The following is a 15,242-nucleotide window of genomic DNA, read 5'->3' as shown; positions in this document are numbered from 1 at the left end:
AGAGGCCAGAGAGAGGTTGAATATAGTGGTGAGATGGGAGATGACCACTGGGGAGAGGGATCGGAGGAGATGTGAGGGGAGAGGGTCGCTAGCGCAGGTGGTGGGGCGAGCAGAGAAGAGCAGTTTGGAGACTTCTTCCTCTGTTGCTGGTCTGAGTACAGACAGTGAGCAGGAGCTAGATGCAGTGCTGACAAGACTAGGGTCAGAGCTAGTTTGGGATTTGGAAGTTATTTCTTGACGGATGTCATCAATTTTCTTTTTGAAATAGGCAGCCAGTTTATTAATTAGGAACACGTGTTTTACATTATATCTCACATCCTTTTTATCCAATACTTAGATATTGAATTTTGTCTTTAATAATAATGTTTTGCTTTCACTTTTCGTTTTAATCCTTATGTCCATACCTGGGTACCCACTGGCCGCTTATTCATGATTTTTTTTCGTGATTTGCCCTTTTTTTGATGGAAATATTTGCCAGACTTTATAAAGCATATAATCATTTTAAGAAATGGAGTTGAAAATAACGCTCCCCAGCTGCATCCAGGGCACCCGGGTACCCATGTGCATTTTTATATTATGAATAAATTGTTAGCTTTCTAAAATGGTAAGAAAATTAAAATAAACATTCTCTAATGATATATAATTTTTATTTCTATTATTTAATTATAGTTACTAATTACATGCTTATTAAGTAACAACATTTTAACAGAGGTCTCCTGTTCAGCTCACTGGTTTACTACAATTTGCACAAGATTTTCTTGCTTTCCAGCGTTTTCTGATAGTTTGTTGATGGCAAACATGGCAAGAACCAACCACAACTTTTCGACCAGTTCGATGTAACTGAGATGTCGAAGGTAGTGAAACCGTAAAAATCAATCGACCAAGAGCGCTCTCAACTGCCAATTTGAGTTCATAATTTCTGAAACCTGGCTGATTTTCAGAACGATCTTCAATTATTGGTACTGCAAGCTCTTCACTCAACTGTCTCAAGAAAATCCATCTTTGGTTAGTTTTCTTTGGAAACATTTTATTTTCGTAATAATGTACGCGCCTAAACTCGTGATGTCAACAATGTTGAAAAAAAAGGCTAGTGGCCATGTATTTGTACATCGATGCATTGTATATCTACCTAACATTGATAACTTGATAATATTGTAAGTATTGTTGGAACATTGAAGAAGAATAGACCGTATATTCCCAAAATAAGAGAAGTCCCTAAATGTACCCTCCCTTACTAACCTCCCTTACTTAGTTGTAATATCATAATGAAAAAAGAAAGATTTTAAGTTTGTTTCAGTAAAAACGGGAGAGAACTATTACAGTAAACTTGTGTATTTCTGTCAGAGAACATGTGTTTACGACAATATGTCTTCAATATGGCCACTAGGAAAGTTTTTAAAAAAAAAACACATAGCTATGACATTTTAAAAAATAAGAGTTTAATTCCCAATAAATTCAGAATCTATATTGCTTTCTCATTCATCATTTGAGTATAAACCTTTTCTTGTTATGAGTACTTTTATACCATTTATTGATTTTAGCTATGAGTAAATGTACAAAATAATGCTTTATAGTTATCCAGATTGTTAAAGAAAACAAAAACTCATCGGGAAACCTGCTGGTCCACTTTAATTCTGACAATTTCCTGCCTATATTAGTCATATCTAGAGATAAGCGAGCACCCAAATGCTCGGGTCCGCGTTATTCGAGTCCGGCTTTTCGTAAAATTCGAGAGCTGTACTCGAGTAACGAACCCCATTGACTACAATGGGAGGCTCGAGCATTTTTGCATGTGAGATGCAGTCTCCCAAGCTTTTTTTTTTTCTTGGTCCCTCTCCCTCTCTCTCCCCCTCTCTCCCCCTCTCTCCCTCCCCGCCAGACCAAAAACTTTCAAATGACGAGCGCTGCGTCGTAGTAGGGAGGGGCCAAAACAGTCACGTCACAGCGGGGAGAAGCCAAAAGCTGGGGCGGGGTCGAACGCGATTTGATGCTCGTTCAAGTAACGAGCACCATCGGGTATGCTAATGCTCGAAGTTCGCTCAACTTTAGTCATATCCTATTAGACAAACAAGTTTGATTAGACATTTTCTGAATCATGGTTGTTCGACCAAGAAATAATTTCTTTATTTTATCAACTCTGTAAGTTAAAAACGTCATATCTGTTCTAATGTCAGAAATGTCTTCCAGCTTGGTTGTTTTGGCTATTTTTCATATTCTTGAAGTTTTTTTCTTTTTGAGGAAATGTGGAAATTTTTAACAAAGTGCTTGCTTGCCTGCTGATAGGACTTACTGAGCATTATGGGCTATTAAGTGGCTTGGTGACTTTTAACATAACAGTTCAGTTCACAAAATAAGTTTGCAAAATTAGTCAACAAAACCCAACGTTTGAGCCATCACTTCTGTTTAGTCCTGGCTCAGACAAGTAAAAAGCCTCCATATTTAACAATTGGGCATCCTGAACTGAAAGGGGATAACATTCAGAATGGCCAAATTTTAAGGTACAAATCCCACAGTTACCAAAGTCATGTCAAGCTGTGAAGAATGAGAGGCTTCTAGCTGCTAAAATTGTATGTCAGTAAGACTTATGGGCACCTATAAGTCAATCATTTGCTTCAGTGTGCCGACAAACCTTCAAAGTCTGAAAAGTACTTCTCAGCAGTAAACAAATGTAACTAATTCCTGATGGGTACAAAAACAACGTCAACTCGTTGTCTTCAACTGTTTTGTATGTATTCATCGATGCATTATTTCTATGATTAATTTTTTTAAATTTCCTATTAATGGGACTCGTAATGTGAAGCTACACAGTATTATTATGCAAAAACGTACACTATCACACTTATATTTCCCCATGAAAACTTATATCAGGTTGAAGTTACAGGCAACTCCATTGTCCTCTAAGAAGCAGATTTTAGAGGCATTGGCCAAAGACACAGCAGACAACAACAAAAATGAGCTGTTGTAATGAGCCCCATGTCTTTGGGCAAAAATTATATCTTAATGGATTTTTTTAAAGTGTGCTTATCAAAAGGGCAATATCTAATATGGGGATATGAAAAAAATCAGTTTGTTTGTTTGCTAGTCGTTTCATCACTTCAAAGAGTCATAGCATCTCCACTAGATGGAGCAAGTGATATTTAAAAAGATTTAAAAAATATATCTACAAAAATAGAATGAGAGAAGCTTTTTCATGGTGTCAAATAAAGAATGTTAATATTACTGGGCTATTAACATACATATTTTAAATTGTACCTCAAAAGAATAAAGCAGGCGAACTCTGTCTAATCAAGATACTGTGTTTAGTTCTCCACACTATCCTAATAATTTTGATACCTGCATTTAAATAAAGCAAACTTGAAGAAAAGTAGTTTGAAAAACAGTTATGCAAATAGCTCCGCTCTCTCAAAGAGTAACTGCCTTTTATCTTTTTTTTTTTTTAGATAAAAGAGATGCCAGTTATAATTGGGTAATAATAATATGAAGAATTAATTGTGCCCGTAAATCGCTTCACAGAACAAAGCATGAAAGGTGTTGGTACGCAGTGCTGCTTTTTATTAGCTGAATTACTTAAAGGTGGAATGTCATAGCTTGAAATGTCTTTTAAATTATCCAGACTTATGAAAGCTAAGAAAACAATAGTAAATAGCCGATCTGATGACCTTTTTTTTATTCAGCAAGGCAGCAATGAGTCATAAGTCTCAACTTCCTAATGGCGGATACAGACTGCAATAGTTTGTATGTTCAGACTTTTTATCCCATGACTATGTCTGAGTAGCCAAAAACAGCATTCAGATGTGACTCCGAATGGAACCCTAGACTTTAATTGGTTAAATGAAGACCAAATTCGCACATTTTTACCCTCCTGTTCTCTTTTGTCATTTTTTTGGAGGACAAAATAGCCTACTTAGGGGTTGCAGCATCTGCCGTTTGTAAGGATGCCATTTATACGTAGACAAAGCTTGCTGTATGGACGCACGTCTAACCCAACATTCTTGAGACAAACCATGAGTACTATGTTGTGAGTTCCTGCGGAATGAGGCCAGAACAGCAGTTGCTGATCCTTCATCCGTAATCGTATTTGATTTCCACATTTTGGTTTATCCCAGACAAAACCTATTTCTCGGACTTTGGAAAGAAGTTTGGCAACTGCACTGTGAGTAATGGAAGGTCTGGTTGGGTGGCGTTGATTTAAATCAGCTGCGATGACACATGTGCTTTGTTTATATGACATAAGGACAATTTCAACACATTTTACTTGAGATAATACCATCCATCATTTACATTCTCTGTAACAAACTAAAATCACTGTGTTGACCTGAGAATGAATAATGCTACGTTACAATGAAGCACACTGTTGTTTTTCGGGTGAAATTCTCTGCCAGTTTGTTATATTATACATCTACTTTCCCATTGAACAAATTAGAGTAAAATCTAATATGGCGGCATTCAAAATGGCCATCATTTTGGTTACGTGGACTAACAGGTTTCCCACCATCTCCTGCAGCTTGTATGCAAAATTGAATTACTGTCTGCCAAACCATTTTCATTCTATATTGGTGCTATTACACTTTTTAGACACCCTGTATTTAATATCACAAAATTACTTTTCTATGGGCTACCTGGGAGAACTGAAAGCTTTTACACTCTAGCACTAAAAGAAGTGATGGTCTTTCTTAGTTTTCTGAAGTAAAGAGCGTACCATAAAAGCAGCAGTAGGAATACATTAATGATTTCTCTTTCTCTCTCTTGATTTTTTTTTTACAAAGATATACCTATATGCTCTTTGTAAAAGAAAAAAAAAATCAAGCTCTTAGGTGGAGTTGTCGGTTTTCTGCAAAACTCAGTATGCAGTTACATCTGCAGATATGCAATTCATTAGAGTTGTGGTTGATTAGATGAGTGGTCATACCACTTGAGACCCTAACCCTTGGCCTATAAAAAGGCTCTCAGAGACTACTTATGTGCAGTGTATCTTTTTTTCCACATGTGTAGAACTTGTCAGCAAATTGGCCACCACCTAGGCCATTCTGACCAGACTGTTAGGAGGCGTTGGGACCAGTGGATGTGTGAGATCACACACAAGTTAACTGGGCTCACAATGCCCTTGAAAGACCACTGGTAGAGAAGATTCTCTGATCGTCTGACAAACACGAGCAGCTCCAATTATTTCATTGTCTGCTATTCAGAGACCGGTTGCACCAATTTGACAGGCCCCTGTGTCTGTTGGAGCCATTTCCAGGATATTTGGTCTCACAGCGCAAAACACTTGTACTGCCTTTGGCATCCACCCCCACTATCGTCTTTTAAGTGGTGTTGGGAATGATGATACTGGACTGCTATGAAGGGGAACCAGGTTCTCTTCAGTGACGATTCCAGGTTTAGTTTGGACACTGACAATGACTGTGTTCATGTCTGGAGACCTAGGGGTGAGCGCCTCAATCCTACCTTTGCTTTGGAGAGGCACACTCCCTCCACTACTGCTCTGGGGGGGCCATCATATATAACAGCCAGTCACTACTAGTAGTGGCACATGGGGTAATGACCGCTCTCCCATGACATCCTCTCATGGCAGGTCTTCCAAGAGGCATTTTCCAGCAGGATAATGCTCAGCCACACACACACACAACAAGGGAGTCATAGCAATGCCTCACAACGTTACCATACTTCTGTGGGCTGCTGGGTCATCATATTAATCACCAATAGAACATGAAAGGGGCTAGCCTATGAGTTTGCATGATCTAGAAGCTCAGATACATCAAATTTGGACTGTTATGACACAAGATACTCTACAGAACCTGTATACCCACTGGTATCATATCTTGCCCCACTGGTATCACATCTTCTATCTAAGCTAGAGGCGGTACAACACGGTACTAGAGCCTCCCTTCCAGTGTTCTGTTTTCCACAATAAATCACCCATTTGCTCTGAGAAAGTAAACACATATCGATGTTACAATCCTACATAAAATGTTTCATGCAATTCTAACAACTCCTTCTAGATGCTTGATTTTTTTTAAGAATGGGTATATATAAGTAATGTGCAAGCACTGCAATACATTGCATGATGTCAAGCAGCCACTGAGCAACTGTGGCAAAATGTTCTATTAACATTTGATAATGCTGTCATGTTCTTCACAGATACATCTGGTAAAAAGTGGCAGATCTTTTCTTCGGAAAAGTGTTATTGATTAGAGAGTGTTATAAAAATCTATTTTGTAGCTGTAAAGAGTCTTGTTTGTGCATTTCTTTTCTTGCAGAAAATCAGTTTTTACTGACATGGCTAACTTCTTTTCTTACCTTAGTAAAACAACTAAATGCAAGTACAGACTGTCTTGTAAGGGTAAGTCCACATGGGACAGATTTGTTGCGGAGTCATTTGGTGTGGAATTCTCCCTCATTTGAAGAGGTGGAATCCGCATTGAAAAGCCGGTGCTATAATTAACATGCTGTGGATTTAAATTCCGTACCGCATGTGCATTTCTGCAGCAGATTTTTCCATAGCACGAGAAAAAAATTTTTTAAATCTCATTCACTTTGCTGTTACTGTAAATTCTGTGGATTTTCTGTACTGAGAGTGCATTATAAATTAGCGGACAATTGCATAGGGATCTAAACTATTAATGGCAAATGAAGACCATGTTTTCCATGTGGATTGTCCAGTAGGCATAAATAGTTCTGTATAGAATAGATTGGTGTAACTCCCAACATTTTACATTTGTTTTTTTCACTTTTAATTGTGTAATCTGAGGGAACCTCTCATTAGCAGGGTTATCACAAAAAGGAGGCCTGGCAGCACTTATATCAAATTGCCAAAATTATCAGCTGTGGTATTGATACTCAGGATCACTTGTTATCCCCACTCTGCCTCAGAATCTTGTTGTCCCTTTGCTCTCTTAAATATAACTTTACGTTACCATCCCACTTGACTGTATTACTATAGTATGGGTGCTGCATGGCACTATAGAACACTGTGTGGCACTACTACAGCATTACAAAGCTATAATGCATTATCATCTGCATCATTTGGTAAAACTGGAACACTAATGCCATTATTATGGACACTTCATGGTACTGTTGGTACATTGTATAGCACTACTATGGGAACTGAGGCACTGTATGGCACTATTATGAGCATTGCATTGCAGTGTTACGGGCACAGTGTGACACTACTGGCGATGTATAAGTGCAATAATGACCTCTCGCCTTTCAATCTAACTTCCACCATGAGGTGCTGTAAGCAGCCTCGGTATTATTGTATCTTGACACCAACAGAAGCTTGCAGTTTGACAGGTCTAACATGCAGTAACGCCCCTGTCACTCCCTAGCTCCCAATTGGGTAAATTCTGCAAGGTCCTGGAAGTTGCTTGTCAACATACAATAATAGCCATGTTAATAGCTACCCTGTGTGCCCCAAATCATAGCCATACCCCCTGCCAGCGCTCGGAATACTGTGCTGCCCCAATGCTGCAAATGTCAGCAGTGTGCGCGGCCCACCCGGTGCTCAGCAGCGCTCACATGACGGGACCAATGGCTCTTTCGGCTGCCTTCTTCCGCACTGCATGACGAGGTTTACGGACGGTACCTGCGGTGGCATATTGGCCTGCCAGCGAGGATCAGGAGCAGCAGCACCAAACAGCCGGCCCAGAAGCAGCAGCAGCGGAGCAGAGGTGGCACAATACAGCTGCAGGGGAATACAGAGCACCAGCTGAGAACCCTTACAGAGGGGCCGGGATCCGGGTCTGTAGGCAGCAGCCAGGAGCTTGTATCACTGCTGGGAGCTTGTATCAGTGCAGGAAGCCTGGACAGGAGCATATAGAGCAGCAGCAGGGAGCCTTACAGAGGGGCCGGGAGGCGGGACAGCAGGCAGCAGCCAGGAGCTTGTGTCAGTGGCGGCAGTTGGGATGGGAGCATACAGAGCAGCAGCAGGGAGCCATACAGAGCGGTCAGGAGCCGAGACTCCAGGCAGCAGCCAGGAGGCGGGACGGGAGGCAGGAGCTGAGAAAAGAATTATAGTGTGTAGCCAGGACCTGCAGGGGAGCCAGCTCTGCACCCAATCAGCTTCAGGGGGCGTCACCCAGCTGTCACTCTTGGCTCTGCCAGTATTTCCTGGTGGCATCAAGATACAATAATACCAGCAGCCTCTTTATATAACATGCCCCTAGTCATGAATCTGTGCAGTGCAATCTTAGTGCATCTACACACCTCACCAATTACTTAGCCAAATGTGATTGTTCCCAGCAAGAGAAACCAAGTAATCTTGTAGATATGATACCTTTTAATGGCTAACCAAAAAAATGATGTTCTTGCGAGATTCCTAGTCTATTCAGAGTCCTTACTCAGGCATAGTGAAATAGATCCGAAGAGGCATGTGTGTGTGTATATATATATATATATATACACATATATATATATATATACATACATACACATACTTATGAAAAGGCACAGACTTGTGGGTATGTATGTATGTATATAGATGGATAGCTAGATGTATATATGCATGCCTCTTCAGATCTATTTCATTATGCCTCCTGAATAATCATGCGAGGTTTGATAGCTCACTATAACATCATGTATCTTTGTTAGCCATTAAAAGGTATCATATCTACAAGATTACTTGGTTTCCCTTGCTGGGAACAATCACATTTTGCTCTACTGGCTAACATGGTACCAAACTTTTCACAATTAGCCAGCATGCTAGTCCAAAACCTTTAAAGGGAAACCTCTCATTACCTATGAGCCCCACAAACTATGTTACGGGGCTCAAAGGTGAGGGAATGGTGAGTCCAGGGAGTGGTGTTTCATACTCATTGAGTGTCCTATTCCTATGCTGTGTGTCAAAAAGTTGCCACATGTGCACAGAGTGATTCCTTTCAGATGCCTTACACCATACCTTTTATTATGTCAATACTAAGATGCATTTAGAAAGCAACTTCTTCCTTGATTACAGCTTCGAAACACATCTTAGCATGGACATAGCATTACAAGATACTTTTTATTATGTGATTTTACATTTATGAAATAAAGAAGATTCCTTTTATACGGAGCCAGCACTTTTTTTTAGTGTTTTACCACTTTGCCAACTGACTCACAGCTAGTCAGTGCACCAAAGGATCTTCAGCTGTGATGCCATGGGATATCGTAAATAACCAGCAGTGGAGAATGGTAAATATTTGTATTGTGATTATCCTCAGGATAGGTCATCAATATTTGATCATGGGGGTCCACCACTCGGGATCTCTGCCTATGAGTTTAGGTGAGCACCACGGCCACTTCAGTGTATCCCAGACACAGTATCTAATCTATTGTACAGTGGCAGTGCCTAGTATAGGAGCTTACTTGAATGTGATCAATAAACGTGACATCAAATGCCTAAGATGAGACAGCGGTGCTTGCAGATAGCTGGTCGACTGATGAATATTTGTAGGATTCATTTTAGCCTGATGTGAAATTTCTATATAAAGAGAAAGAGAGTGGTGTCTCTGTTTGTGTATTGTTCTTATTTTATTGTTTTATTATTGTTGCATCATTTTCTTCTTTTGTATATCTTGTTTATTTGTATTGATTTCTCTATTGAATCCTAACAAAATTGTGTGATAATTGTACGGTATAATATTGTTATTGGTGGTGTAAACTCAGTAAAAGTTGTTAAAAAAAAAAAGGTTCTGTGTTGGGTGGTTGAGAGTACTGACATTCCATATCAGTTTCCAACCCTCTTACACTTTTCACCAGTTAATCGGTACTATTCTCAACACTACCATTTCTTTAAGGCTTCTTTTACACGAGCGCATATCGGACGTCCGTTTTCACGGCCGGCTGATATACACTACGTTGGGGGCTAAAAACCTGGTGAACGGGTGCACAAATCAAACGTTTGTGCGCCCGTTCATATGGCCTGGTGAGGCCGGCGCAAATGCGTCGACCTCACCAGGCCATTTCCCATTTCCCCTCCCTCCCCATCGCAGACTTACCAGTTCTCCTCCCCGCTCGGTCTGTGCAATGGGAGGGGGCGGGATGGGGGCAGAGCTAAGCCTCCTCCCATTGATGGCTATGGACAAGGGATGGGAAGAGGGTGGGCGCTTAGCTCCGCCCCTCCCATTGCAGAGACCGAGCGAGGAGGAGAGGTAAGCCTGCACGGGAAAGGGGAGGAGAACAGAGGAAGGTAGTTTAGCAGCCACGCTGCTAAACTCCCTCCCACCTACAGCCGCTGCCATGGGCTCAGCGCCCCGACGTATTCCGGCCCAAACATAGTTCCAGAACTATGTTTTGGGCTCGACGTAAAAACGCCCGACACTATATTTGCCGGCCGGGCATTTTTACGTCTCGCACATACGCCCATGTGATCTGATGCATGGAATCCAATGCATCACATTGCAGCGCATATCGGCTGGCCGTGAAATGGCCAGTCGATGTGGGCTCATGTGAAAGAAGCCTTAGGATGATAAGCATGGGAGAGAGGCTCATCCTAAGATTGGATTCCACAAACTAGCCACATGTGTTCCTCTCATGGCAGGGTTTCCAAGAGGCATTTCCAGAAGGATAATGCTCGGCCGCACACACAAGGGTGTCACAGAAATGCCTCCACAACATTGCTACACTTCCGTGGCTGCTCGGTCGCAAGATTTATCACCAATAGAACATCTATGGGACTATCTGGGACACCAACTGTGACAGCCTACGAGTTTGCACAATCTATAGGTTCAGTTACATCAAATGTGGAGTGATATTCCATAGGATCCCATGCGAAACCTGTATTCCTCCATGCCCACCCGTATCACATCTTGTACCCAAGTTAGAGGCGGCTCAGCTGGGTACTAGAGCCTCCCTTTAAGTGTTCAATTTTCTGTAATAGAATAATTTTTTTGCTTTGATACTGTAATTACTTAGTTATATCAAAGTTACAATAACACATTGAAGTTTCATTCGATTCTGACAACTGCAGTGCTTGATTTTTTTAAATTTTTTTTTTACAATGAATGTATATTTATTTATGTAGATTGAGGCCTCTGTCACATTAGCGTGTTTGGGGCTGTGTGCTGTTCCTGTTAGTTCACAGCCCCATTATAGCCTAAGAGGTTATACATACTGACGTTTTTTACACGGACTAAGGGTCTGCATGAAAAACTCATCCTATTTCCTTTTCCTGTCTGTATGATGGACAAGGAATAGGACATGCAAGTGCATAACAATGTGCTGCCTGTGTATAAATTGGGCACAACTCGCACTCACAGGAAGTGTTTTGGGGGCGTAATATGGTATTTTATTCATTTTATAAATTAGCACCTATTAAAATAATGCTCATTTCTTGGATATCCACCTTTTATCCTAATGATGACACTCCAATCACAAAAGTACAAGTAATCTCAAAAGTGTGGAAATACCCATACAGAATGAAAATGATTTGGCAGATGGTTGTCCAATTTTTTGCATACAAGCTGCAGGGAAAGAGAGAAACCAGTTAGGCTATGTGACCAACATGACGGCCATTTTGAATGCCGCCATCTTGGATTTAACTGTAATTGGTTCAATGGGAAGGTAGTGTGATATATCAAACTAGCAGAGAATTTGACCACTTGCAGGAGAGCAGCTGGGGCCCACCTGAATAAAGGGGGGGACCCAGGAGCTCCTAGTTCTCCAATTATAATCCAGCCCTGCTAATGTCCATCTCATGTATCCACTTATTGGAAGCTAATCTACCCAGCTGTCTAGTACTATGGACTAATCGCAAAGCAATTATCACTTCATCCTTTATCGCAGCACATTTTTCTACTCAATATCTAGTTTATACCTAAGCACAAAGCTTAATTGCCAAATCTACAGCAGCATGATGTCATTGTCTATCTATGAAAGCTTATTTTCTCACTCTGAAGGGCTCCGCGATCACATCCAGCATTTTCTTGCCCATTCACACGACCGTGAGCGTCACTTTTTGCGAAAAATTATGTTGCACCCTGGAAAACCTTCGCTCTGCAAAAATCCTCAGGATGCCTTCCAATGCCTATATAGAGGCACCTGTAAGCTCTTCACAGCATTGGGCACTGCTAAAATGCCTCCCCCTCCCTTTCTTTATCCAGCTCCCATAAAAGTCTATGGAAGCCATCGACATATATCGGGCAAAAGATAGTTCCAGAACTGTCTTTTTGCCCAGCGTATATGCGTCGGTGTGTATTTCGGTCACGTATGTTCCATTTTTGTCAGTTCTACATTTTTAATGTGCCGTATATTCGCTCATGTGAATGGATGTATTGTAAACCAATGGCTAGTAGGGTCGCGTATATTAGCCGCCCATAAAAGCGTCGCCGTTGATGCGCTTGTGTGAATGAAGCCTGAGAGAAAAAGACCCCTACCCATTATACAATGTTTAAGTATTGAAAAAAAATGTAAAAGAGTAAAGAAAATGTGCATAATTGGTATTACTGCATCTTTAATATAGTATAAAATCACATTATTTATTCCATACAATAAAGCTGTAACAATAAAATAAATGCAAGAATAGTTTTTTTTTCCGTTCATCCCGCCTTCCAAAATCAGGAATAAAAAGATATTTGCACCCCGCAATGGTGTCAATGAAAACTTAAAACATAACCTAAAAAACTTAAAACTAAAAACATAAGTTTTCCAAAAATAAATCCTGAAGTCCACAAATCAGCCCACATCTAAGAATTTTTATTGTCAAAACTTGCCTAATCCAAATATTTTTTCTTCAGGTAACAATTACTGTACAGCTGGTATAATCACCCAGTGTGAATAGCATCCATCAATTCAATTCACATACTGGCCGAGGCATTCAGCAGCAAGGATCGGCGTGAGATCTCTGTTCCTGAATGCCTCAGTCAATATGTGACTGCAATTCATGGCCTTTATTCACACTGGGTGATTATATTGGTTGTAATTGTTAGCTGAAGCAAAAAAGATTGAAAAAAGCATCTTTTGAATATAAAGCTTGAGCATTCTCTTTTGATATGGTCAATGAAAACTTGTTCTGCACAAAACAAGTTCTCCTACAGCTATATCAACTTAAAAATAAAAATAGCTTTGTAGAAAAAAAAAAAAGGGGTTATTGTGCAAAAGTAGTAAAATATAAAATAAACCATATAAATTTGTTATTGTCGTAGCAACACTTTTTAGAATCAAGTTAAAGTATTATTCATACTGCGTCGTGAACACTGGGGAAAAACATAAATTGGTGAAATTGCAGCTTTTTTCATCCTCCCGCCAAAACAATAAGAAGAGTTACTCACTTAGATATTGTATACCCCATAATGGTGGCATTAAAAATACAACTCATCAGCAAAAAACAAGCCTTCATATGGTTGCATTAAAGAAATAAAAAAACGTTCACAGGAGTCGGTGGGGAAGGGAGGGGGGTAAGTACTGATCCTTAAAGAGGGCCTTTCACAACCCCATGGGACTATAAATGAAGGTTCTGTTCACACCAAATTATTTAGCATTTGAACATATTAACGAGTGAACAATGTCACAGTTCGTTTGTTCAGCCTGTTTATACAGGCAGATACATCGTTGGCTCATTCAAATGAGGAGTCTTCAGTTATTCATAATTCATAATCGCTGTACAGTGAATGAGAATGACAGAACGATTGATATTTAAACCCAATGATTGGTGAACAAGCCAACGATGATGTTTATGCCTGCATGAAATAAGTGAAGAACGAAAAGCGAACAATTCATCATTCATTGTTCAATCGTTGACTGCATTTACACAAACACATATTGCTCATTTTTGCTTGTTTGAGCAGTTTTTTTGAACAATAATCATTCCATGTAAAAGTGCCTTATGTTACAGTGCTATTGGTGGACATGATAGGAACCCAGGTATGTATTTTTTATACTCACCCACTCCCACAATCCAGTGGCATACCCCTATGAAGTCAGTGCGCGGCTCGATGTTTTGCCAACTGGCACATATGCAGAAGCTGGGGAAAGGTCCATGGAAAAAGATTCCATCTAGCAACATCAACGGAGGACTTATGTTAGTAACTTCACCTCCCCTCATGGATCGGATCTGTAGTGGGAGCTGAACTTTAACTTCTTTTACTTTTACTTGATCGCCATTATTTATTGGAAAATTGTGATCACATGACCAGGGACTGTGTACTGTGGGCCCCCATGAAGGCTCCAGGCTCTCGACTATGTTTGGTAGCCAGGAGCAGGGAGATTTTAAGTTTTTCTGGCAAGCCTCGACTTTTGCGCATGCGTCCGTCATTTTGCCGACGGGTGTATGCACAGAAGCCGGGGGCCTTAGGTATGTAATTTCATCTCCCTTCACGGATATGATTTGCGCAGAAGATGGTGTCAGGTCTTTGCAGGACCAAAATGCTGTGGGACATCACTGAAAGTGGAGGTGGGTAGTTTCAGCTCTCTTCATTGATCTAATCTAAGACGTGAGATGAAAATTTAGGTTTATTTAACTTTTGTTTTATTTTTATGCTTTCATATAACGATTATCGTGTGACTGGGTGTCACACACTGCGAACCCCGATGACAGCTCCAGGCTACTGGCAACCTCCGGCAGGTGATAGCAGGAAGCTGTAACACTCACAGATCCCTGGGCTTTACTCTACAGGGCAAGTGTGTTTTTACGGTCCTGTAAATTAAAGCCCAGACACCCAGGGTGTGAAAACACACATAAGTGGTCTCTAAGGGTGGCTTCACAGGAGCATGTGCATGTTTGTATATAGGTACGTACATAGGTGTGCACCCCTGTACGCGCAAAAACACTCGTGTGTCAAGGTCCGTGAATTGCCTTCAATGGAGCCGTGTTGCTGCCAGTGGCTCCATTGAAGGCCATAATGGTCTGCCGGCACCCCTGAAGTGATTTTCAGGGAAGAGCTTGAAGTATAAGCTCTTCCGTGAAAAACATCCCTTTTAGTGTAAGAGAAAAAAAAATATATATATATATCTACTCTCCTCTCCGCCGCTGCCATGTCAACATTCCCGACGGGAGTCCCCTTGTCATTGAACACTGTGACAGCACTGTCACAGTGATCAGTGCCAAGGGGACTCCCTGCGGGCAGTAAAGAATCCCCTATCACAGCTGTGGCAGAGGATCGCAATGTTCTCCCATTGCTTTCAATGGGACCGGCACGTCTGCAGTCCCATTGAAAGCAATGGGTTGCTACAAACCCTGCAGGGATTTTCAAGGAAGGGCTTTGAATATAAGCTCTTCCCTGAAAAATCATCCCTAGAATGTGTTAAAAATAAAAAAATATATACTCACCTCT

This window comes from Eleutherodactylus coqui, chromosome 5 (assembly GCF_035609145.1).
Source record: "Eleutherodactylus coqui strain aEleCoq1 chromosome 5, aEleCoq1.hap1, whole genome shotgun sequence".
Lineage (NCBI taxonomy): Eukaryota > Metazoa > Chordata > Amphibia > Anura > Eleutherodactylidae > Eleutherodactylus > Eleutherodactylus coqui.
The sequence above is the reverse complement of the archived record's forward strand: the minus strand, read 5'-3'. Positions refer to the sequence as shown.